At 38.7% G+C, this 23380-nt stretch overlaps 1 protein-coding gene and 1 pseudogene across 11 annotated transcripts in view; both read left to right on the top strand.

Annotated features, from left to right (window-relative positions):
- LOC104005601 (large ribosomal subunit protein eL14-like) overlaps window positions 1-22957 on the top strand; it is a 62266-nt pseudogene extending 39309 nt beyond the window's left edge.
- The window catches only part of CADPS (calcium dependent secretion activator), a 475079-nt gene that overhangs the window by 69543 nt on the left and 382156 nt on the right, over window positions 1-23380 (top strand). The window lies entirely within an intron of this gene.

Here is a 23380-nt window from a genome sequence, read left to right as displayed (position 1 = left end):
TTAGTCATAGTCTGTATATAAAAGTCAAATGATTAGTACCTTCAAAGGGAGTGGTACCCCTGAATCATAAAAGGAGTTTCACTTAGGATGATGACCTTAATATTTGCTTTCAACATTTTTTTCACCCAAAAGAATGATGATGATGATGATGATGATGATGGTGATAATGATGATGACTATCATTTTAAAGAACTGAGAAGGGTCTACAATTTTACTCCACTGAGCTTCCTAAATGCTGGCAGATGACACAAAACTCCTGTGAAAGTGACAAAGGACTGTCCTATTCACAGCACAGCAGAGGGCATGTGCTTTCTGTTGGCACCCATTTCCCCTGTTCCCCAAGTCCTGGGGGGTAATTTGGAGGAGCCCAGGCAGATCCCACAAACAGTGTGGGTCTATGTGACAGCTAAGGAACCCTGAGCTTAGGAAAGTCCAATCTTATAAGGTACTACTAGCAAACCTGCTCAGGAGAGAAACATTATCCTTATTATCCTAGTCAGGAAACAAATCTTCCCTCTGCCCTGCAGAGAAGCTCTATCTCTACTTTCCAAGACTGTTTGACATGTAAATATCCTTGAAAGGACAGCCAAGAATGAAAGTGGTCAAAGAAATGTAGAAATATCATGGATAATCACTTTCCAACTGTGATGGTGGTGGTGGTGGTGGTAGTAGCAGTGGCTAACATTTATTGAGCTCCCGTTTCCCAGGCATGATCAAGCCCTTTGCATACATAATCTCATTCAACCCCATTATAAACCCCAAATTATACAGTTTGTCTACATTTATACATTAAAAATAGCTGAGGCTCAGAGAGGTTAAGCAACTGCCCCAGGGCCACATACACAGAAACTGGAAGAGCCAACACTTGAGTGCAGGTTGATTTGACTCTAGAATTTGTGCCTGTAATCCTAACATTATCTTGCTGCTTGACAAAATGTATTTAGACCTGAATATATTCCATAGAGGAAACAAGTTATTTAAAAATAGAGATAAATTTAGGATCAGTCTGTGAAGGTATAATTTTTCTTACCAAGATGTCAAGGAAGAGTGTTTCATAGGTGAACTTGTTGAGCAAGTAGGTGACAGAGCCGATTTGAATCTAGGTAGTCTGCCTCCAGAGTTAGAGCACACCAACAGGCTATATGGCTAACACTGGACAGAGGCACCCTCGGCTACAAAAGCCAGAATCTAGAGTTAGCTCTGAACCAGTAACCCCCTCATTTGGGTCTTAACCCTTTTGTTTAAGAAATGCACAGTTCCTCAGAGCACCCAAGTAAAGTGCTGTCAACAGTGGTGGACAATCTGTGAAGCACAATCTGTGAAGCATTACTCCTCTCCTGGAGAACATGGGCAAGTTAGGCACACTTGATGCACATATGCTGTCTGGAGGAGGGTCACCACAACAGGGTGCTGGAGGATGACCATCAGATAAAGCTTGGACAAGCAGCTCTATAGGGTAATACTAGGAATGGCTGCTGAAGTTCATGCCAAAATATCTGCCGATGTCTAGAGAGACTCATGGCAGTGGATTCTCCATCAGTACTTGGGAGCTTCTATTGTTTTAAGAGCCAATACAGGTCATTCATTCTTTACTCAACAATTTCTTAATGAATGTCTCCTATATGTGAGATCCTTGTTCATAATCTGGTATAAATACTGACAAGCCTGTTACTGGGATACAAAGTGAAACATTGTGTAAAGAAGCTATGTAGAAAGATTAATGAGAGGAAGCAGGAAAAAGTACCTAACACATCCTAGGGATATTGAGGGAAGCTTCACAGGGGTAACATTTGGGCTGAACTTTAAAAGATGAGTAGAAAATTCATCTCCCTGTTTGTATTAGTATTCTCTAGAGGGACAGAACTAATAGGATAGATGTGAATCTGAAGGGGAGTTTATTAAGGATTATTGACTCACACAATCACAAGGTGAAGTCCTACAATAGGCCATCTGCAAGCTGAGGAGAAAGGAAGCCAGTCCAAGTCCCAAAAACCTCAAAAGTAGATAAGTCAACAGTGCAGGCTTCACTGGTGTAAGCCCAAGAGTCCAAAAGCTGAATAATTTAGAGTCTGATGTTCAAGAGCAGGAAGCATACAGCTTCCTGCTGGAAGGAGGATGAAGGCTGGAAGATTCAGCAAATCAAGTCCTTCCACGTTCTTCTGCCTGCTTTATCCTAGCCACACTGGCAGCTGATTAGATGGTACCCACCCAGATTAAGGATGGGTCTGTCTCTCCCAGTCAACTGACTCCAGTGTTAATCTCCTTTGGCACCACCCTCACAGACACCCCCAGGAACAATCCAATCAAGTTGACACTCAGTATTAGCCATCACATTGTTTATCTGCTTCATTGCATTTATCTCAGTCTGGAATGTTTATTTATTGCTTACTTGTATATTGTCTGTCTGCCATGTCTTTCATACTCACTTTTGTATCCACAGCTCCAAATGTAGTGCCTAGAACACAGTAGATGCTCAGTATTTGTTGAACGAATGAATGAATGAGTGTCAAACATTAAGTTTTGCATTTATTCGTTTTCATGGTGGTTTCTAAAAATATATATATGTTACATTTTTCAGTCTCAAAAGATTTTTTTGTTATAGATTACTTTCAGGAAACCTTTTATTTTTATTTTTTTTCTTTTTTTTAACTTTTCAGTTCAGGGGTGCAAGTGCAGTTTTGTTACATAGGTAAGCTTGTGTCATGGGGGTCAGTTACACAGACTATTTTATCTCCTAGGTATGAAGCCTAGTACCCGTTAGTTATTTTTCCTGATCCTCTCTCTCCTCCCACCTTTCACCCTCCAACAGGCCCCATTGTGTGTTGTTCTTCTCTATGTGTCCATGTGTTCTCATCATTTAGCTCCCACTTATAAGTGAGAACATGTGGTGTTTGGTTTTCTGCTCCTGCATTCGTTTGCTAAGGCTGATGGCCTCCAGCTCCATCCATGTCTCTGCAAAGGACATGATCAGGAAACCTTTTAAATTTGCCTTTCTGGAAATATCTATCTTCTCTATCAAACAGGAGATGAAGTGGAGTGAGAGTTGATTGGATAATTCGTTCATTATTCATTAAATATTTTATGGGCGTCTACTGCATGCAAAGTGCTGGGAGGGGAGCAGTCACACAGAAGGCAAGACTTGATCTCTACCCATGAGGAAACCAAACACAGTCACAGGACACAATTTATGGGCCCCCTATATAAGAAAGAACAAAACAAAGAAATGTAACTGCCATTCCTCAAGAAAAGAATGGGGTTAAAGGGCTATTTCATGGACACTCCCTGAGGAAAACAAAAACAAAAACAAAAACCATCAGTAACTCAAACTGATTTTCCAGGAGAAAACTTTTGGGTTGGATAATACAGGTTAACTCTGTGCTTTAATTTCTCCAGACTGTCTCAATGCATCTCACTTCTCTTTTTCTCTTAGAATAAAGGAAAAAATATGCAGTTGGTAAAATTGTAAATATAAGCATGCTTACAGTTTTAAGAAAAATAATGACTTAAGCTTAGCAATATTCTAGCATTTATTTAATTAGTAGGTGATTACTAAATACTAAATTATGGGAAGCAGTGTTTTCATAGCAATGATTTGTTTACCCAAAGAATTTCTGTCACACATTTTTTTATTCCAACATTTCCTACAATTATTCAATTTTTTTTCATCTCTGCAGCACTAAAACACACATTTTATTAAGTAGTCTGGCTTATCTGCAAATATGCTGATCCTGAATGGTTATAAAATATTTATGCAGGTCATTTAAGTTGAATCAGACATGGTTTCCAATCAGAGTGAAATCATCTCTTGGTTTAAGCAAATGATGCCCATATAAATAAGAGTTGCAATTATGCCCATGCCTAGACTCTGTCTGCTATAGGCCTTCTCCAGAAAATTTTTTAGTGTCTTTTTAAGACATCATTTGTCTTCTTATGTAATTCCTTCACGGATTTCATCATCCTTTTTCTTAACTTGACCAGGTGCAAATTGCTGCCATTCATGAGCTCAAGAAAAGGAAGTTGTAAGCATACTTCTTAAAAATTCAAATAAGCCACAGCATGGTAGCTTGTGACTGTGGTCCAAACTACTCCAGAGGCTAAGGCAGGAGTATCACTTGAGCCCAAGATCTCTGGGCTGTAGTGCACTATGCCAGTTGGTGTCTGTGCTGAATCCAGCATCAATGTGGTTATCTCCTGCTAGCAGGGACCACCAGGTTGCCTAAGGAGGGATGAATTGACCCAGATCAGAAACAGAGCAGGTCAAACTCTTATGCTGTTCATAGTGGAACTGCACCTGTGAATAGCCACTGCACTCCAGCCTGGGCAATGTAGTGAGACCCTGTCTCTTAAAAAAAAAATCCAATGACATAATACCTTCATTTTCCTGAATAAAACCTTCATAGTTCCTGGTTCTTACAGGATAAAATTCAAGCTTTTTAGCACATGATTCAAGACTTTCCATGACCTGGCCCATGCCATCCCTTCCTCACACTTAACCATCTAACATTTAATTATGTAGAGTGTCCCCACCATCATGATTTCTGTACCCCTGTTGATGTTGTTCCCTCCACCTGGAATATGGTCCCAGTCTTCTCTAGTCAGTTACCTCCCATTGATCCTTCAGCAATCAGCTCCTTTTTCATGTCTTGCAGGAGGCCTTCCCCTACTATCCAAGTCTGGTTAGGAGCCCTTCTGTGGTCCATAATACCAGTAGTAGACAGAAGGTTCTGTGGAAATCATCTGTCCACATGTGGCTTGCCCAAGAGACTCAAAGTTCTTCAAGGGCCAGAATGTGTTTTATTCCTCTTTGACCTCCAATGTCTGGCACTTTGTGGGCACTCAATGAATATTTATTGAGTGAATGAATGAATGAGGGCCTATGAAGAAGAACCTGAAACAGAAAGTTGGTAAAGCAAGATGGACCTTAAAAATACAAGCCTTAGTAAACAAGAACGGTCTGAAGAATCCAGCTAATGTAAGGAGAAGCAAATTTATGTATTTGTTGATTTAATGTTTATTGAGTGTCACATGCTAAGATAGAATGTGCAGTGACGAACAAGAAAAACAAGGGCCCTACCTCATGGAGCTTACATCTAGGGCATATGCTAACAAGAGTATTTTTTTAATGGTAAGTACTCTGGGGAAATAGAAAAGGTGAGGGTGATGAAAGGGTTGTAGTGGAAGAGATTTAGATTAGGAAGAGCAAGCCTCTTAGAGATGGTGATTTCAAAAATGATACCAGAAGGGTGAGGTTTTGCCAAGAGCTGGTGGGAGAGTATTCTAGTGTGTGCAAAGGCCCTGCAGTGAGACAAGAGATCAAGATTTTGAGGAAGAGGAGGTCTATTCGTATATAGAGATCTTTAATTATATGTCCATTTTCCGTCAAGAGAGATGGAGAGTCTGAGTTCTTAGGAAGATGTCAGTAAACATGAGTGGCTTGTGGGTAGCTCTGAGACCAAAAGCACTCAGCAGCCTGCAGAGAAAGGCCCCCTGAGAACCCATAGCGCTCTGGCAAAGAGGCAGTGATCTGAATGAGAGCCCGCCACAGGATAATTACTGGCATCCACATTCTCCAAACTGATGTGCAAGACAAGGGAGAAATTAGATTTTTAAAAATTCTTTACCTAGGCTACTGAGACCAGAATATTCATCAGGAAGAGCTCTTGCATTTTTTTTTTTTTTTTACCACCTTGCGTCTGTCTTGTAAACATGAACAACAGATTCTCTAGCCCACAGAAATGTATCCACGGGGCCCTCCCATCCTTAGGGAAAAAAGATGTTGGAATGAGGGACATTAGCAATAGTTTTTGTTATAGTTTTCATTACCATCTACCATAAATACAATAACAAGAATAGCTAGTATTTACTGATTATCATTATTTACTAAATACCTGTGACTATATCAAACATCTCATGCAGAATGGTTTACATGTGGGCTCTGGAGTCTGGCCTCCTGAGTTCGAACACTTCCTGCTCCACTTACCAGCTCTGTTGTTTTTCTGCAAGTTACTAAATATATGTGTGTTTATATCCTCATCTGTATAGTGGAGACAGGGAGCAGATAACTGCACATCCTGTGGACCACTGTGAGGAGTAACTAGGGAATATACAAGAAGTGCTTAAAGGAGCACTTCATACATGCTGATGTAAATACAAGCTTCCATCACTCCTTACTTAATTATTATAACAAACGTATCTAGTTGACACAGTTGTTATCTGCATTCTACACACAGGGAAACTTCAGAGGCTTTATATCATGTGCCAAGGTTTCATGGTTAGTAGTTACTGGCAGAGCTGGGAATTGAACCCAGACTGATTTTAGAGCCCAAGCTGTTACTCATCATTCCATCATATTTTTTATTTAGAGTTATCACTGGATTCCACTAGTCCATTTATTCACATGTGTATCTTGGCAGATTTTGATTGTATATTTTATTTGCTTGTTCATTTGAGAGGGTGAGGGATAATTGAGTTGGAAGCCCAAGGGTCTTTAGTTTTGCCTGGACTTCTTGTCTCTAGGACACCCCAGGGAGTTCCACAGACCCCAACAACAAATTGGATGTTAATTGGAACTCTTTCTCTTCTAGGGATTTTCCACAGTGTTATCTGTAATTTATAACAATGATTTTGAGGAATAAAATCATCAAACAAATATGCATGCACGCACACATGTGCACGCATGTACACACACGCACGCGCACACACACACATTCATACCATATGCTCAGGATGGTTTCAATTTTTTAAAAAATTGTATCTGAAAGTCCATGAATCTAACTATTAGTTCTCTTAAAAAACAGATTAATTACCCTCCAAAAGTAAGCCCATCCCTAATCAATATGAGATAACTGGTTTTCTGTAGCTGGGGTCAGGATGAGTCAGAGGAAAGAACCCAGTTACTTGGTACAGTCATTTTCCAGCAGTGGTTTATATCAAAAGGTCCACATTCTGGTTTAACTGTGATGCGGCAAAATGAGAAATGATGCTTAATGGAGTGATCTGCTGCACATATTAGCTCAAATGCTGAATGTCTTCCTCCAAACTCTTCTATAATTTTTAATTCAATTCATGGATAAATTTGGTCAACAGCACCGCTGAAACTGATTGTGTATAATTCAGGTCTGTTTTGGATTCCTTTGAAGAAGACCCAGTTACAAAGAATACCAAAAGGACCATATTTTAAATAAATAGTGATGCCACATTCTACACCATATTAAATTTTGTTTGTTAATGTTTCACAAGCATTATAAATACTTGTCACTTGGCATTCATAAGTTCTTGCAGCATTTGGTCTGAAAGCTGAGCAAAGTAGGGGTAGTACTAATTTGTGAAGAAAAGTACTTCCAAACACTTCTTATGCTGACAACTTTTAGGCGGTTTTTTAAAAGGTCATTCATTACTGTAGTTTTCCCATTTTACAGATGAAGATATTAAGGTACAGAAAAGATTTAAAATGTGCTGCTAGGTGGCAGAACTGGGCTTCCGATCCAAGTAGTCTGACTGCAGAATCCATCCTTAAACCTTCTCCCAAAACTAAGTTATCAATAAATATTTGTTAGCTGTGTGCAGTGACTTATGCCTGTAATCCCAGTACTTTGGGAAGTTAAGGTAGGAGGATCACCTGAGGCCAGGAGTTTGAGACCAGCCTGAGAAACATAGTGAGACCCTGTCCCTACAAAAAATAAAAAACAAATTGCCAAGCATGATGGCATGCATTTGTAGTGCTAGCTACTTGGGAAGCTAATGCAGGGGGATTGTTTGAGCCTAGGAGTTCAAGGTTGTAGTGAGCTATGATTTTGCCACTGTACTCCAGCCTAGGTGACAGAGTGTGACTTTGTCTCTAAAAAATAAAAAATAAGTTTTTTAAGTAAATTAATTATAATGCGAGCTTTCATTCAGAAAATATACTAAGATCCTGTGGCAGAGGACATGACATTTAAAAGTTAAACAAGGCTGGGCACAATGGCTCGTATCTGTAATCCCAACACTGTGGGAGGCTGAGGCGGGAGCATTACCTGAGCCCAGGAGTTTGAGACTAGCCTGGCAACTTAGTAAGACCCTGTCTCTACAAAATAATTTAAAAATTAGCCAGGCATAGGGGTGCATGCCTGTAGTCCAAGCTGCTCAGGAGGCTAAGGTGGGAGGATCGCTTGAGCCTGAGAAGTCAAAGTCAAGGTTGCAGTGAGCTGTGATCACACCATTGCACTCCAGCCTGGGCAACAGAGCAAGACCCTATCTCAAAAAAAAAAAAAAGTTAAACATCTTCATTAGTCACATGAATTGACTCTCTTTTGACATTTTATTTAATGAACAATATGTCCGTACTGAAGTGTTTTATCTTCCCACATGCTGATATTGATTAGAGTGGTGCATTCTTGGAGAATGAAGCCACATAAGATTCAGCATCTTTTCAGCATGGGCTGTAGTTAATACCCTCATCTTCCACAAAGGTCCAGCTGGTTTAAGGATGTGAATCTCCTGCAGCTTCATTATAAGAGCCTTGATAAGTAAAACAACAGCAAAATGACAATTTATTGGGTACATGCTATATGCCAGGCATGTGCTAAGCACTTAAAGTACATTATCTAATTTAATCTTCACAAACTGTTTCTGTTTAAAGGATGGGGAAACAGAGAAGTAAACTATCTTGCTTAACATGACACATTTAGGAAAGGGCATTGCCAGAACAGTTTGAAAGGTAATTGTCTTATCTGCCATGCTGTACTGCATAGTGCACATTCCTACATCTTTTCTGTTTTCCTGCTGTGACTTATCTGGTGCCTGGTGCCATGAGCAGATACTGGTACCTGCTGACTTATTGAGAGATCATTTGGTTGCTTGATTGACTGATGCAATGAAATAGAAAGTTGAGCAATTTTCTCTAGAGCAATGCTTCTCATACATGAGTTTTCATATGAATCACCCGGAGATCTTGTTAAAATGCAGATTCTGATTCAGTAGGTTACAATAGGGAATGAGATTCTGCATTTCTAACAGTTCTGCATTTCTAGTAATTCCCAGATAATGCTGATGCTGCTGGTCCATGAGACATATTCTATATAGCAAGGCTGTAACCTGAGCTGCCCAATATGGTAGTCACTAGCCACAGGTAGCTATTTCAATTAATTGAAATTAAATTCAGTTCTTCATTCACACTAGTCATATTGCAAGCACTAACTAACCACATGTAGCTATTGTCTACCATATTGTACAGTGCAGATATAGAGCACTTCTACCATTCCAAAAAGTCCCACTGCACTATACTGCTATAGAATATTCAGTGTGTATAGGAAAAGAATCTGCTTTAAGATTCCCAGTTACATTCATATCTCATTTAATGGACCTGGAATTTTGTCTCCCCTCTTGTTTTGTCCTAGTCATATGTAAGTCACTTGAACATTTGATGGGAAATGGAAATATTGCACAAAGAATACTGATAAATACATTTTTTTTTTTTACTTAGGAGCCAACACATGTGCTTGAGGATAAAAAAAAAAGTCACCATTTTTAAAATAACACAGAATTATCATGACAGTATCAAAAGCATCAGAACTTTATTGAAAATGTTCTAATTAGACTCAGAAAATATATGAGGGTGTATCTGCAAATAGACACTCTCTGGTCCCTTTGAATCACAATGTGACTTTTCTCCATGTGTAGCTTTGTTAAGAACTGGACTTCCATGAATGCCCAAAGGTCTAGAAGCCATAGTCATTGTCAATAGAGCAAGGAAAATAACTTTTGATCATTGACAATATCCTTAAAAATCACTTTTTCCAATCCTTTCATTTTATAGATGGGTAAAGGAAGGCTCAAACAGGAGATGTAATCTGAAGTTCTTGGTAGTTAGAACTGGTCCTAGGTGCAAAATGATATTTGCTGAACTAGTATGAATCTAGTTCTGTGACTCCCCACTGTACTATTTGCCTCTAAATGACACAGTAATCACTGAAATATAGCACTGTTTACTTCCATTTCTTGTACTCTTTCAAAATATATATGGAGACATTAGATTCAGAAACAAATATACATGGAGACATAAGATTCAGAACAAATGGTCTGGAATAGAAATGAATAGGGCTACAACATTTATAAAGTAATTTCTCTTGTATCAGTAGTACTTATTCATCATAGGAATTTAGAAAAAACAAATAAAAATGCATAAAATGTAAATCACCCACAATCCAGTTATGCAGAGATACTACTATAAAGTTGGTGATTATGTAGCCTTCTTATTTTTTCTGTGTCCATAATTTATAAAAATATATGTTGCATACTCTTTATGAATATTTTCCTGCATCATTTCATAAAATTCTAAATCATTTCTAGTGTCTGAAGTATTATTTCATTATATGATAATATCAAAAATCACATATTTTAAAGAATTTTAAGCCTTCTGATGAAAATTTTCAAATTTTCCTCCAAAAAGCTTGTATTCATGTACCTAAAAGACGATATATAAAAGTAAACTCCCTGAGAGCATGGACTATGGCTATTTTTTTCAAGGCTCTATTTCACAGAGTGTAGAATAGTACCAAACACATAGTGGGCCCTCAATAAAAGTTTGTTGAAGGGAGTGAGAGCAGGAAAACCTACGTTAAGAGCTTGGCCGAGAACCTAGCACATAATAAGGCTTGATACACGTTAATTATAATTATTACTTTCTTTGGAGTTATTATTCACATTCTCACTGCACTGCAATATTTTGATAGGTTTATTTGAAACTGTGTCTAAGAATAAACATAAAACTTCTGAAAGACTCCAGCTACTCCCTTTGTTTTCTCATACGGATTACTTCTGTTGTTGAATATCTCTGGAACGTGTTCAGTGTGAAGCTGGCTTCTGCACCCCTCCCAGCTTCTTTGCCAGCCTATTGGTAAAACTTCTTCCTTGCTGTCAATTGATAGTTACTGAGTCTCAAAGAACAACATACTGGGGCAAAGTAGCCTGAGCAAAATACTGTTAAATTTATGAAAAACAAGGAAAATGCTAACAGGCCTGCCATTTTCAATAAAATGCTTTAAGTGTGCTGATTAGACTCACATACTCCTACTCCCCTTTTGGGGTGACTATATAATGGGTTTATTAAGAACATTGGCTTTAGGTTGGAACTTGGAGTCTTACTCCATTCTGGCTGTGTGACTTTGGATATGTTCCTCAGTCTCCTTAAGTCTTGGTTTCCTCACTTGTAATGGCAGTGCTTATTTCTCAGTATTGTCAAGAAGAATCCCTAGGATAGTACATATTAAGCTCTTGGCACCAACTCTAGCTCAGACAGTGGCCATTGATACTAGAACTTCATAAACACCAGTGATTGAGAATGAATATGTGTCAGTTTTATGTTGCCACAGTTCTGTTTTACAGACTTGACATTTGCTTCCAAATTCTAATATATTAGTGCATTTGATTTTGCTGCACTTACCACTTGGGGAAATCTTTCAGCAGGTTTTATTGAGCCCATTTTCTGCTTGGAGAAAATGAGACCCCAAATTGCACAGTAAATGCTTCTGGTATGCCAGAGATTCAGAAAAATGTTGGAACTGGAACTTTAACCAAGGCATCTCCATTTCCCATTTAAAGTGTCAGACTACTTCATGGTAACCGTGCAAATGGTGCTGGTGATAATAATGCTCATCATGATGCTGATGGAAGTTTACATATAATGAATGCTTTTTTTGACCAGGCCATATGCATTTATACACATTTACTCATTTATTCCACCCATGAATATAGGTGCTATTTTTCCTAGAAGTTGAGTTTGTTTGTCTAGGATCATATAGCTGGGAACTGCAGACATGTGACCAGAAACCAGTTCCATCTGAAGTCAAGATCTATGCTTTGAACCACCACAATCTGGCCAATAAAATCAATCATTCAGAAACTAATATCTGCTCTCAGCAAAAGTCAGGGAGAACATATTTTTGTGATCATTGAATGAATGTCTTCGAAATCACCAGCATTGAATATGGAGCCAGATTAATATTGGAGCCTCAACTCTGTTTCCTATTTGCAGTCCTACTTAAGATGAGTGACAGGTACCCTAAGTCCTTAGTCCTTCAAATTTAAAGTTCAGTGGAGTTTATTTTTAAAATCCTCTTGGAAAAATATATGGGCAAAATCCTGCTTTCCTTCATAAGGAGAGATTTATTTTGCCCATATTTGTTAGCTCTCTGGTAGAGTACAAAAAGAGGGGCAAGACAGCAGTTTATTCAAACAGAAGTCAACTGATTGAAAATACACTAATAATTCCATTATTTAAGAAAGACCCTGTCTGCAGGAAATCCCTACCAACAAGGAATATCATCACATCAAAAGCTAAAACAGGACTAAAGTACACATACAATAGCTTTGCAAATTTTACAAATACAGCTGTGTCAGGTCCCAAGATCATTCTGATATGTCTTCAAAACACATGGATTGAAGGCATGGATCTTGTTTAAGATCATTTAAGACCTTATTTACGATCTTGTTTAAGATCTAGACATTGAGAAGTGTGTAGCTTTCCATGGGTCACCGACTTCGTGGTGAAGTGCGTGCTTTTCTCAACCTCTTCTTAACTCAGTTGGTTTTTATCTGAGAAAACCTAGGGATTCAGCCACACAAGCAGAACTCTAGAGGAAATTGAAGTAACAATACGTATGGTTATAAGTACTTGGCCTATGTCCTGCCCGATTTCTTCCAAGACCCTCTTATTTTTCATTCATGCACTTTGTAAATAATTAAGGGAGGTATCTAATGAGAAAAGGTATTGCATTCACTGCCTGTCCTTCAGTTATTTCAGATTTAACTGTGTGGTGTGTTCATATCACATAATTCAAGCAGGCCTTGTGGGACATCTGACCTAGTTGAGCAGCTGTACCTTTAATAAAACTGCCAAAATAAGTATGACATTTTTTATACAACTGTGAGAAACACATTAAAGACACTTTGAAGATTACTTATATTTTATTATTATATTTAGAACATGAATGACTGTGACCAGACAGCTTGATTTCATGATGAGGATGATGATGACAAGGATGAGGGCAATGATAATGATTATCGTAATAGTACCTAACATTTTGGTATACTTACCATGTGCCAAAGACAGAGCTACAACATCACATATTATCTCATTTAATCTTTATAATAGTCATAATGCAGTTACTATTAGTATACTTGTCTTACAGACAAACTGAGGCTTAGACAAGCCAAGCTATTGTCCAAAGTTCACAATAGATTCAAAATTCAAACTTAAGCAGTCCGATTCCAAAATGAAGACCTTTAATCACTATATCCATGGTTTCCAAGCTATTTTGAAGACACATCCTATCAGTAAAACATTTTGAGGATACCCTCTTCTTTGCACTCATTTATTAATAACTAGTATTATGCTAATATACTATGGAAAATATAGATAAAAGTATACATTTAAAAGGGCGAGTCATAGATAAAATAATGTTTTGGTTGTATTTATCAATGGTATGATAAATACATTGATTTATTTATGTTTTCACTCATGAAAATAAAGTAAAATAATATTTTAATCAAAAATATGCTTGAATATGCTTCAGTATTTTTGAAAATTTTTGTTTCACGCTTTCTGAATTAGTAACTTAAAGGCAAAGTTCTGGGGCTTTTGGTTTTTTGCATGTGTGTGTGAGACAGGATCTTGCTCTGTCACCCAGGCTGGAGTGCAGTGGTGCGATCTTGGCTCACTACAACCTCCGCCTCCTGGACTCAAGTGATCCTCCTGCCTCAGCCTCCCACGTAGGTGGGACCACAGGTGCATGCAACCATGCCCGGCTAATTTTTTATATTTTTGGTAGAGACAAGTTTTCGCCATATTGCTCAGACTAGTCTCTAACTCCGGAGATCAAGCGATCCTCCTGCCTCAGCCTCCCAAAGTGTTGAGATTACAGGCATGAGCCACTATGCCCGGCTTGAGGTTTTTTAAAAAAATACTTGATCATAACTGAAAAAGATGCCTCAGAAATATCCTTAGATTCAAATGAAAGACAGGCATTGCTTGGCTGCACCAAGATATCTGTGTTTCAATTCTACCCACCAACTACTCCAGGATTTTTTAAAAATCTGCTAGCAAATTGCTGTCTTTTCTAGTGTCAATCTCTTGTTATTATTCAATAAATGTTTCATCTTTACATTTTTTTGAAAATTTCTTTAAAACTTACTAAAATTCTTAGTTCAAAACCTCTGAGAGCAGATTAATCAAGTTTATAAGATGATTTACAATACTTTAGGAAGATGTTTGTGTGTGTGTGCACATGTGCGTGTGTTTGGTAGGGACAGGTTCTCACTCTGTCACCCAGGCTGAAGTGCAGTGGCATGATCATAGCTCACTTTATCCTCGAACTCCTGAGTTCAAGCTCTTATTCTATTTTAGCCTCCTACTTCAGTAGCTGGGACTACAGGCATGTGACACCATACCTAGCTAATGTATTTATTTTTTTAGAGATAGGGTCTTGCTATGTTGCCCTGGCTGCTCTTGAACTCCTGACCTTAAGCAATCTCCCTGCCTCAGCCTCCCAAAATGCTGGAATTACCATTAGAGGTTTTTATAAGCATGTCAAATATATGGGTACATCCTCACATCACACACTAAAAGAGTCATTTCCAAAAAGAGTTTCTACTTTCAAATTGCTTTCTGCATAACATCCTTTTTTTCACTGATTAACAAGAAAATAACTTTGTTTTTATTTATTTTTATTTTATTTTGAGTAGAGTCTTGCTCTGTCCCCCAGGCTGGAATGCAGTGGCACGATCTCGGCTTACTGCAACCTCTGCCTCCCACGTTCAAGCGATTCTTGTGCCTCAGCCTCCTGAGTAGCTGGGAATACAGGCATGCACCACCATGCCCAGCTAATTTTTGTATTTTTAGTAGAGACGGGGTTTCACCACGATGGCCAGTCTGGTTTTGAACTCCTGGCCTCAAATGATCCGCCTGTCTCAGCCTCCCAAAATGCTGGAATTACAGGCTTGAGTCACCATTCCTAGCCCCCCTTTTTTTTTCTTTTTGAAAAGAGTTTTTCCTTGTGTCCTAGATGCTTGGTTTTTTATGTCTTACTAATTATGATGGTTTCAAGCTATCATTAGCTAACATCTCAAGACACAGTATGCACAGGTCATGGTTCAGTGTTGATAAAGATCCGTATATCAAATATTTTTCCTATTTGCACTGGGAAAGGCTGATCTTGAGAGATTTGAAGAACTCATCTGTTGTAACCTCCTAATATGGCCAGTGAGAAATAAGCAGTGTTGATTCTGCCATTTTGCTACTCACTGTGCTTACTTTCTTATCATCAACTTAATCACCTTGAGCAGGTATGGGAGCAGGGAAGCTGATGGGTCTTTAACAGTATCACATTACATTCTTTCAGTCTTGGGAATGACCAGAGATCTCACCATTATGTACTGGGTGAGTAATGCAGTTCTATAAGAAGGTTACTTTGGTATCAACAACAACAACAAAAACGCTGGATGGCAAAGCAAGGCTCAAGGTGTATGACATTCAAAAAGCAGCTTTTCAAAATGTTTGCAGTGTGGCACAAACAAATGAAACTCTCACAGTGCTAGGAGGTTGAGATGAAACATGATCATGGTGGGAAAGTTACATTGCTATAAATAGACCTGGTCACTGGCATTCCCTGCCTTTGACCCCGCCACCACTCCCACCAGAGTTATATCACTCACTAACTTTTAAAAACACTCTAAATTATGAAAATATCAAACATATATACATATAAATAGGTAGAGAGGTTAGTTTAACTAACCCTCTTGTACCCATCATCCAACTTGTTAATGATCACTTCATGGTTAATCTCTTTCATGTGTGCTCCCTATGCTCCTGAAATGAATTATTTTAAAGCATGTTCCAGGCATAACATTATATTTATAGATATTATAATATGAATCTCCAAAATATAAAGATCTGTTTTTCAAACATAACCCACCGTACCATTATTACACCTGAAACCCTAACAGTAATTCTTTAATATCCTCAAATATTCAGTCAGTTTACAACTTCCTTAAAGATCTCACAAATATTTTCTAGTTCACTCATTCAAATCAGGTTCCAAATGAGCTGCGTACTTTGCAATGGATTGATATGGCCCTTGTGTATCTTTTAATCTATAGAATTTCTCTCCCCCTATTTTTTTTTTTTTTGCTTGCATTCTTTTCTTTAAGATACTAGATCATTTTTCTTGGGGAGTTTCCCACAATGTGGATTTTGCTGGTTACACCCGTTGGTATTATTTAACATAGTTCTCTCCATTCCCCATAAATTGGTAATAGGATCCAGTGATTATCACATTAATATTTGATTCTTCTACAAGAATACTTCAGAGGCAGTATTTGTACTTCCATCAGTAGACACATAATAAATAGTTCTCTCTCTTTGGGGACTGTTAATATCCATCAGTGACAATTGCCTACATCTGTTATTTTATTGGGAGTTGCAACAGGGTGAAGAGTATCATTCTATTTTTCATGTATTAGCTGGAAAAAGCCTATAAAGAGAAAATTTTTCTCATGAATTATTTATGTAGTCTGAGATGCAATTCATATGGTATGCACAAACACACACAAAAAGCTTGATACTTATGTTATCAAAATAATGTATTGGTACCTTAACATCCTTGGAAGGTGATCATTTATATATTTGGTTTTATGAGTAATGTTACGATTTAAATAATTTGACATCACATACTGTGTAGCCATTATTTTTATACATTCTTAAACCATCTATGGCCAGTGAGAGCCTCCTTTAATTGGTTTCTGTGTCCTTTTTAAATAGAATCCCAGCAGTCTTTGATAGCTTCCTTAATTTCCGGTAAGATAAGCGTCATCATGTACATCTCATGCTTAAGACAGGAAATCAGCCATTGCTCCAAGGAACCCTGGTTAAGTTTCATAGGAAATGGTATTCAGAGGTCACACTCTAGACATCATTTCGTTTTAAGCTTTGCTTTGTTTTCCATTTTTGTAATGTAAGTGTGCATGTGTGCATTCACACGTGTATGCATTTGTGTGTATTTCTCTCCTTCTCTCTTAGATAAATAATTCCATGCTATACATGTGTTTCTCCACCTCATATTTTTAAATTAACAATATCCAATGGAGTTCATTCTATAACAGTATCTAAAGCTATTCTCAACTCCTTTTATACTTGTACAGTACTTGAGCGTGTGGAGACAAAATTGTTATTTAACCAGTCCCCAGTAACAGACATTTGCTATTATAAGTAATACTTTAACAAATAGTCTTACATATATATCTTTTTTAACTTGCCTCCCCTAACTTTATAATTGTGTCTAACAGGTTAAGAAAATTGCTAAAGGTCTCACAACTAATAAATGCTGAGCCGGAATTCAAGTCCCACATAGTTGTCTAGCTCCAGACCCCAGGAACCCCAATATATATTTGCTGTCTTTCAATTTTCCCAGGACTGCTAACACATCAGACCTGGAATTAGTTCAGTGTAGAGGTACTGCTAACCTGAGGCTCAGATTAATAAAAATAAGAAATAGTCTTGGTTTACCATTACTTGATAAATACAGAGTTTTAGGAAGTTGTCTTTCAGAACTTGGGTCTGTAGAAGGAAACAATAGCAGTTCTTAGTGGTTCAAAAAAAAAAAAAAAAAGTTGAGGTGCACCATTCCTACCTGTGCTCAAAACTAGAGTTTGCCGTTTACTAGGAAACAGAGAGAACACACATCACTGACATTGCTTGCCCAGGTCTCAGACTGATGACTTAGGTCACCTTTGTGCGAGGAAAGCCACACATTTTTAGCATTTGTTTTCTTTTTGGAACCATGGCAATTTTCTGGAGGAATGTAAGATGCTATATTAAAAAATGCTAGACTAGGCCAGGTGCAATGGCTCACGCCTGTAATCCCAGCACTTTCGGAGGCTGAGACAGGTGGATAACCTGAGGTCAGGAGTTTGAGACCAGCCTGGCCAACATGGCAAAACCCCATCTCTACTAAAAATACAAAAATTAGCCAGGCATGGTGGCGGGCACCTGTAATCCCAGCTACTTGAGAGGCTAAGGTAGGAGAATCGTTTGAACCCAGGAGGCAGAAGTTGCAGTGAGATGAGATCGGGCCACTGCACTCCAGCCTGGGCAACAGAGCAAGACTCCGTCTCAAAAAAAAAATAAAAAAGAAATACTACACTATATGCAAAACTCCTAAAATCCCATGCTTATGCACCAAAGATAATTTTCAAGGCCACTTTTCTCTGATCCAGGGTTTAGCCCCCATGTAATCTAATATTTCTGCTCTTTAAATGCTGTACATCTTTTTAGAGAAAGAAATGTGACCATCATTCATGGCCAAATCTGACTCATGAAGCCATTTTGCCCTTTGGTGTCTTCATGAAAAAATGTGAGTCCAAATTTACCTCTTTTAATGACACATTAAGTAAAGTGTTGGGCTTGAATTCATATCATCCATTGGGCCTCATGATCGTCAACTAGAATGGTAGCTCCAAAAGGGCAAGATCGTTTGCTTTTTAAATTATCACTGACTTTTCAATGCCTAGAACAGTGCTTGGCACATAGTGATGCTTAATAAATAGTTGAACAGGTGGGTGGATGGGTGCATAAGTGGCTGGCTGGCTGGCTGGATGGATGGATGAATTAGGGCTTCTGAAATTTGAACAGTAAGTCCTGATGTTAAACTTTAGAGAGGCTTCATTAATGCCCACCTTGTACAAAAATTACCAGAAGGGGGAAATGTCTTTTTCCCCCCCTGGTATTTCTTTTCTGTCTCCCACCTTTGGATATCTTCTCCTTTCCACATATATTTTTAACCAACATTCCAGAATGATGCATCTGTCCTTCCAAACCTTCACCAAAAATCCAGATCTCTCAGGAGAGCAGATGTCAACTGAGTGTGGTAAAGGGAGACATTAGGAAATGAGTGACTAGAAATTGATATTCAGCTTTTCATAGAAGCTTCTTAGAACTCAAAAGTCTCAGTCAAATTGTGAGGGCTCTGGGGACCAAATACAAATGAAGAATTTCAGTGAAGTGAAGGCTGTAAGGCCTGCTGTGGTCCTTTATTTTTATTTTTATTTTTTCATAATCAAAGAGACAAGCTTCCAAAGGTGGTCTTTGAGGTGCAAAGACTTGGAATGTGCAGCTTTCGTATCTCCCCTACCATCTTGCCGTCTGCTTGGCTTTGAGTACTGGCTTCCATGGGGCGTCTCAGATCACCTCAGCTGCCATGTGCCCCCACACACAATCGTGGGTGTGTTCTCACTCCCAGGATTAGTTTTCTCTCTAGCCCTTTGGCCCCTCCCAACAGAACTTAACTTGCTCTTTTCAGAATACTTGTCCCACATTGCTCCCCTGTCCATTTCTGCTTCTGGATTCTTGGCTGCCCATGCTGGGAGTCACGTGTGTCATTGTCCCTTCTCTGCTGATGTGTCAGAGGCCCAGGAGGCTGATTCAGCGTATCTACTCTTCTCTGGGCTTCACACCCAACTTCAAATCCACTTACTCTTTGAAAGGAGGTTTGAAAGGAGGAGTGACTTTTGTATTTCTAAATGGGAGTGTATCCATGGAGTATGCATTCTGACATGGCCTCAAGTTCTTCCTGCTAGTAGATTCACTGCTCTTATATTTGGCAGCAGCCAACTCAGCTGCTAAAGGGCTGGTGGCTTTGTCTGCTGTAAGCCTTCAGGGTAGCAAACATTCCTGAGAGAGATTGTGGAGTCTGCCCTAGGACAAGTCTCCTGGTTATGTTTTATGTGAATATAGTAGTACGTGTCCTCTTACCCCAGAAAAACACACCTCCTGCAACACAAGTTTGGTTGCTTATCTGAGTATATCTCATTCATATTAGCAGACAGAATCACAGATAATGAAGCAAATTGTACCCTAATAGTATCAGCCCTAATAGTATCTTTTTAAAAAATAAATGTACGAGTTCTAAGATATAGATAACGACTAACATTTATTGGATAGCACTTTACTGCCAAGCCCTATGATAAGTCATTTATATATTGTCAAAGTATATTTTTCACAAAGTTAAAAACATGACTCATATAAATATCTAATGAGCCGTTATCAAAGATTTATTTAACTCATTTATGAAGGAACTAGCAAGATGGAAAAGCTGGTTCAAAGAGCAATAAATGATGAGAGATTTTTATAGGCAGCCAGCAAAGGAATGGAAAAATAAGTTTGCTGAGTTATATTCAAAATTGGTTAATGTTCATTAGATCAATAATGCTATAATTTGGGGGATCATCTTTTTTCCACTAGACAGAAATCATTTGCAACTTATCAGTATTCTACAAGTTAATGTCTAGCTTCATAGAGTCTGGACCTAATCAGTAGAAAAAAGTAATTCAAACAAACTTAAGAGTTTTTCTGGAGAATGAGAGGACCTCATTCTCCAAGCTTGTTACACAATGCTCTTCATCACAAACTAGGTGACACATTTATCTTTTATTTTTATTTTCAAGTTTAATTTATAATTTTATTTATTTTTTTGAAATGGGTCTCTGTCACCCAGGCTGGAGTTCAGTGGTGCTGTCATAGGTCACTGCAGCCTCAAGCTTCTGGGCTCAAACAATTCTCCCATCTCAGCCTCCGAAGTAGCTGGGACCACAGTCACGCACCACTATGCCTGGCTAATTTTTTGAAAAAGTTTTGAGGTATGGGATCTTGCTATGTTGCCCAGGCTGTATTTTCAAGTTTTAGATCATTTTTCTATTTGGAAAATACCCCTGGGGCCAGGCACAGTGGCTCACGCCTGTAATCCCAGCATTTTGGGAGGCCAAGGTGGAAACATTGCCTGAGACCAGGAGTTTGAGACCAGCCTGGAAGAAAAAAAACCCTATGAAATAAAGTACCATAAACTCTATGTACAAGGGGCTGTGGTAGCCACTAGCCCTCAGTTCAATGATGAATCCCTTCTAAACAAGCAAATACTCTCAATGATGAGAAACTGCATCAAATGGCAGCCTAATTCATTTTTAAAGAGTTCCAAATAACAGAACTTTATCCTTATGTTATCCCTAAATCTGCTTCACTGTACCATCTACTGTCTCCCAGTTTAGTCTTCTAAAACTGCATTGAAAAATCTAGTTTCCTTCTCACTGAATGCCACTGACATTGTGTTGAGGAGCTTCGTGGAGGTTGGCCAGGTAACCTACATCTTCCTTGGACCTTATGCTGGAAAATTGGTCACAACTGTAGATGTTATTGATCAGAATGGGGCTTTGGTCGGTGGACCTTGCACTCAGGTAAGGAGGCAGCCTATGCCTTTAAAATGCATGCAGCTCACTGATTTCATCCTCAAGTTTCCACACAGTGCCCAGCAGAATTATGTCCCATAAGCCTGGCAGAGGGCAGACAATACAAAATGGGCAGCCACATGATGGGCCAAGAAGATTGAAGCCAGAGAAGGGAAAGCCAAGATGGCAGATTTTGATCATTTTAAAGTCATGAAGGCAAAATGAGGAACAGAATAATCAAGAATGAAATTAAGAAGCTTCAAAAGGCAGCTCTCCTGAAAGTGTCTCCCAAAAAAGCACCTGCTATTAAGAGTGCTGCTGCTAAAGTTCCAGAAAAAAAGATGACCACTGCGGGAAAGAAGGCTGCAACCCAGAAGTTTCCTGCCCAGAAAGCAAAAGGCCGAAGGCAGTACCTCCTTTGGAAGCTCAGAAGGGTCAAAACACTCCAGCCCAAAAAGCACCAGCTCCAAAGGCATCTGGCAAGAAAGCATAAGAGGTTATTATAATCCCAGCACTTTGGGGGCCGAGGTAGGTGGATCACCTGAGGTCACGAGTTCGAGACGAGGCTGGCCAACATGGCGAAACCCCATCTGTACTAAAAATATAAACATTAGCCAGGCATGGTGGCATGTGCCTGTAATCCCAGCTACTCGAGAAGCTGAGACAGAATTGCTTGAACCCGGCAGGTGGAGGTTGCAGTGAGCTGAGATCGTGCCATTGGGTGACAGAGCAAGACTCCATCTTAAAAAAAAAAAAAAGTAAATGTTCTTTCTGGAAAAGAAAAATCTAGTTTCCATTTCACGTGCAGTTACAGAATATTTAACTCATACTAAAGAGAATAAGAAATACCTTTCATCCTTTATAAAAATATACCATAGTTCAGTTCGTTCAGCAAGTGTTTCTTGCAATGGCTCTTAACTTTGGCTTATGTCAGAAATGCTCGTGAAGTTTCTAAACTTGTACATACCTGGGTTTCTATTCCCAGCCATTCTGAGTGAGTGGGTCTGTGGTGGGTGTATAGGCATCAATATTTTCTGTAAGCTTCATGGGTAATGCTGATGCAAGACAGACATTAAAGTTCATGCTGTATATCAATCATATAATAAATACCAAGAGTCAGGGATGAGGGAGTTCAGACTAAAGAGGTACCATTCAGAGGCTGGAAGGAGCCTTCAGAGAGAAGTGATCTGAAGTAGCATTTTAATAGACAAATAAGATTTTGCCAAGTGAAGAAAGTGAAGGGAAAATGCAGAAAGGCTTTTAAATAGCATTAATAGCTTAAAAATGCGTCAGCGGAGTTACTAAAAAATGGACTTACTAAAAAATGAAATTTGAACAATTGTTAACTAACCACAGGGACAATGATCTCAACATTTCTTGCAACGAAATATTATAAGGGGAAAAAGGAGCTATCTCCAAAGTGATTGCAGTAGTATTCCATGGAGTATCCCCATGTGTTTACCAATAAATGTAATATATACTGTTTGTCCATTGATAAGACAAGTGGTGTCCCTCAACCTGAGGAAAGTTCAACCTCTCTACTGCTTCCGAAAGGAACCAAAGCTATTTCTCTGTCAGATGGAGCAAGAGTCATTAAATCACTGATGCCTTTAAATTATCAATAATATAAAATCACAGAGGGAGAATGGAGCCAATGATAAATAGCATTTTAATAAGCCAGAACTCATTTGTGAGTGGAGAAAAGTCTCTGAAACCTCAGTACAATTCAGCCGGCTCATATTGCCATAAGACATGAGATGATGAAACTCAGAAATACTGATGGCTTTTTACTCTTTCCTGCTTCTGAATATGAGGACAGGCTTGAGTGATAGAATTTTCTGTTCTTCCCTGGGCATGCTTAGGCCTGCATCATGTGTGCTGCTGTGTTTGGATCCCTTTGTAGAAGGTCTCCATGTGCACATGTGTGTGTCTCTTTAACTAATACACTTTATTTTTTAGAGGAGTTTTAGGTTTATAGAAAAATTGAGCAGAAAATACAGAAGAGTTCCCGTATACTCCGTATCCCCCTACCTCCAACAGTTTCCCCCATCATTCACATCTTGCATTAGCATGCTCTATTTGTTACAGTTGATGAGCCAATACAGATACATTATTATTAACTAAAGTTCCTAGT

The sequence above is a fragment of the Pan troglodytes genome, chromosome 2 (assembly GCF_028858775.2).
Source record: "Pan troglodytes isolate AG18354 chromosome 2, NHGRI_mPanTro3-v2.0_pri, whole genome shotgun sequence".
NCBI classification, from domain to species: domain Eukaryota; kingdom Metazoa; phylum Chordata; class Mammalia; order Primates; family Hominidae; genus Pan; species Pan troglodytes.
Note: the sequence above shows the minus strand (reverse complement) of the source record. Positions and strands in the feature narration are given on the sequence as shown.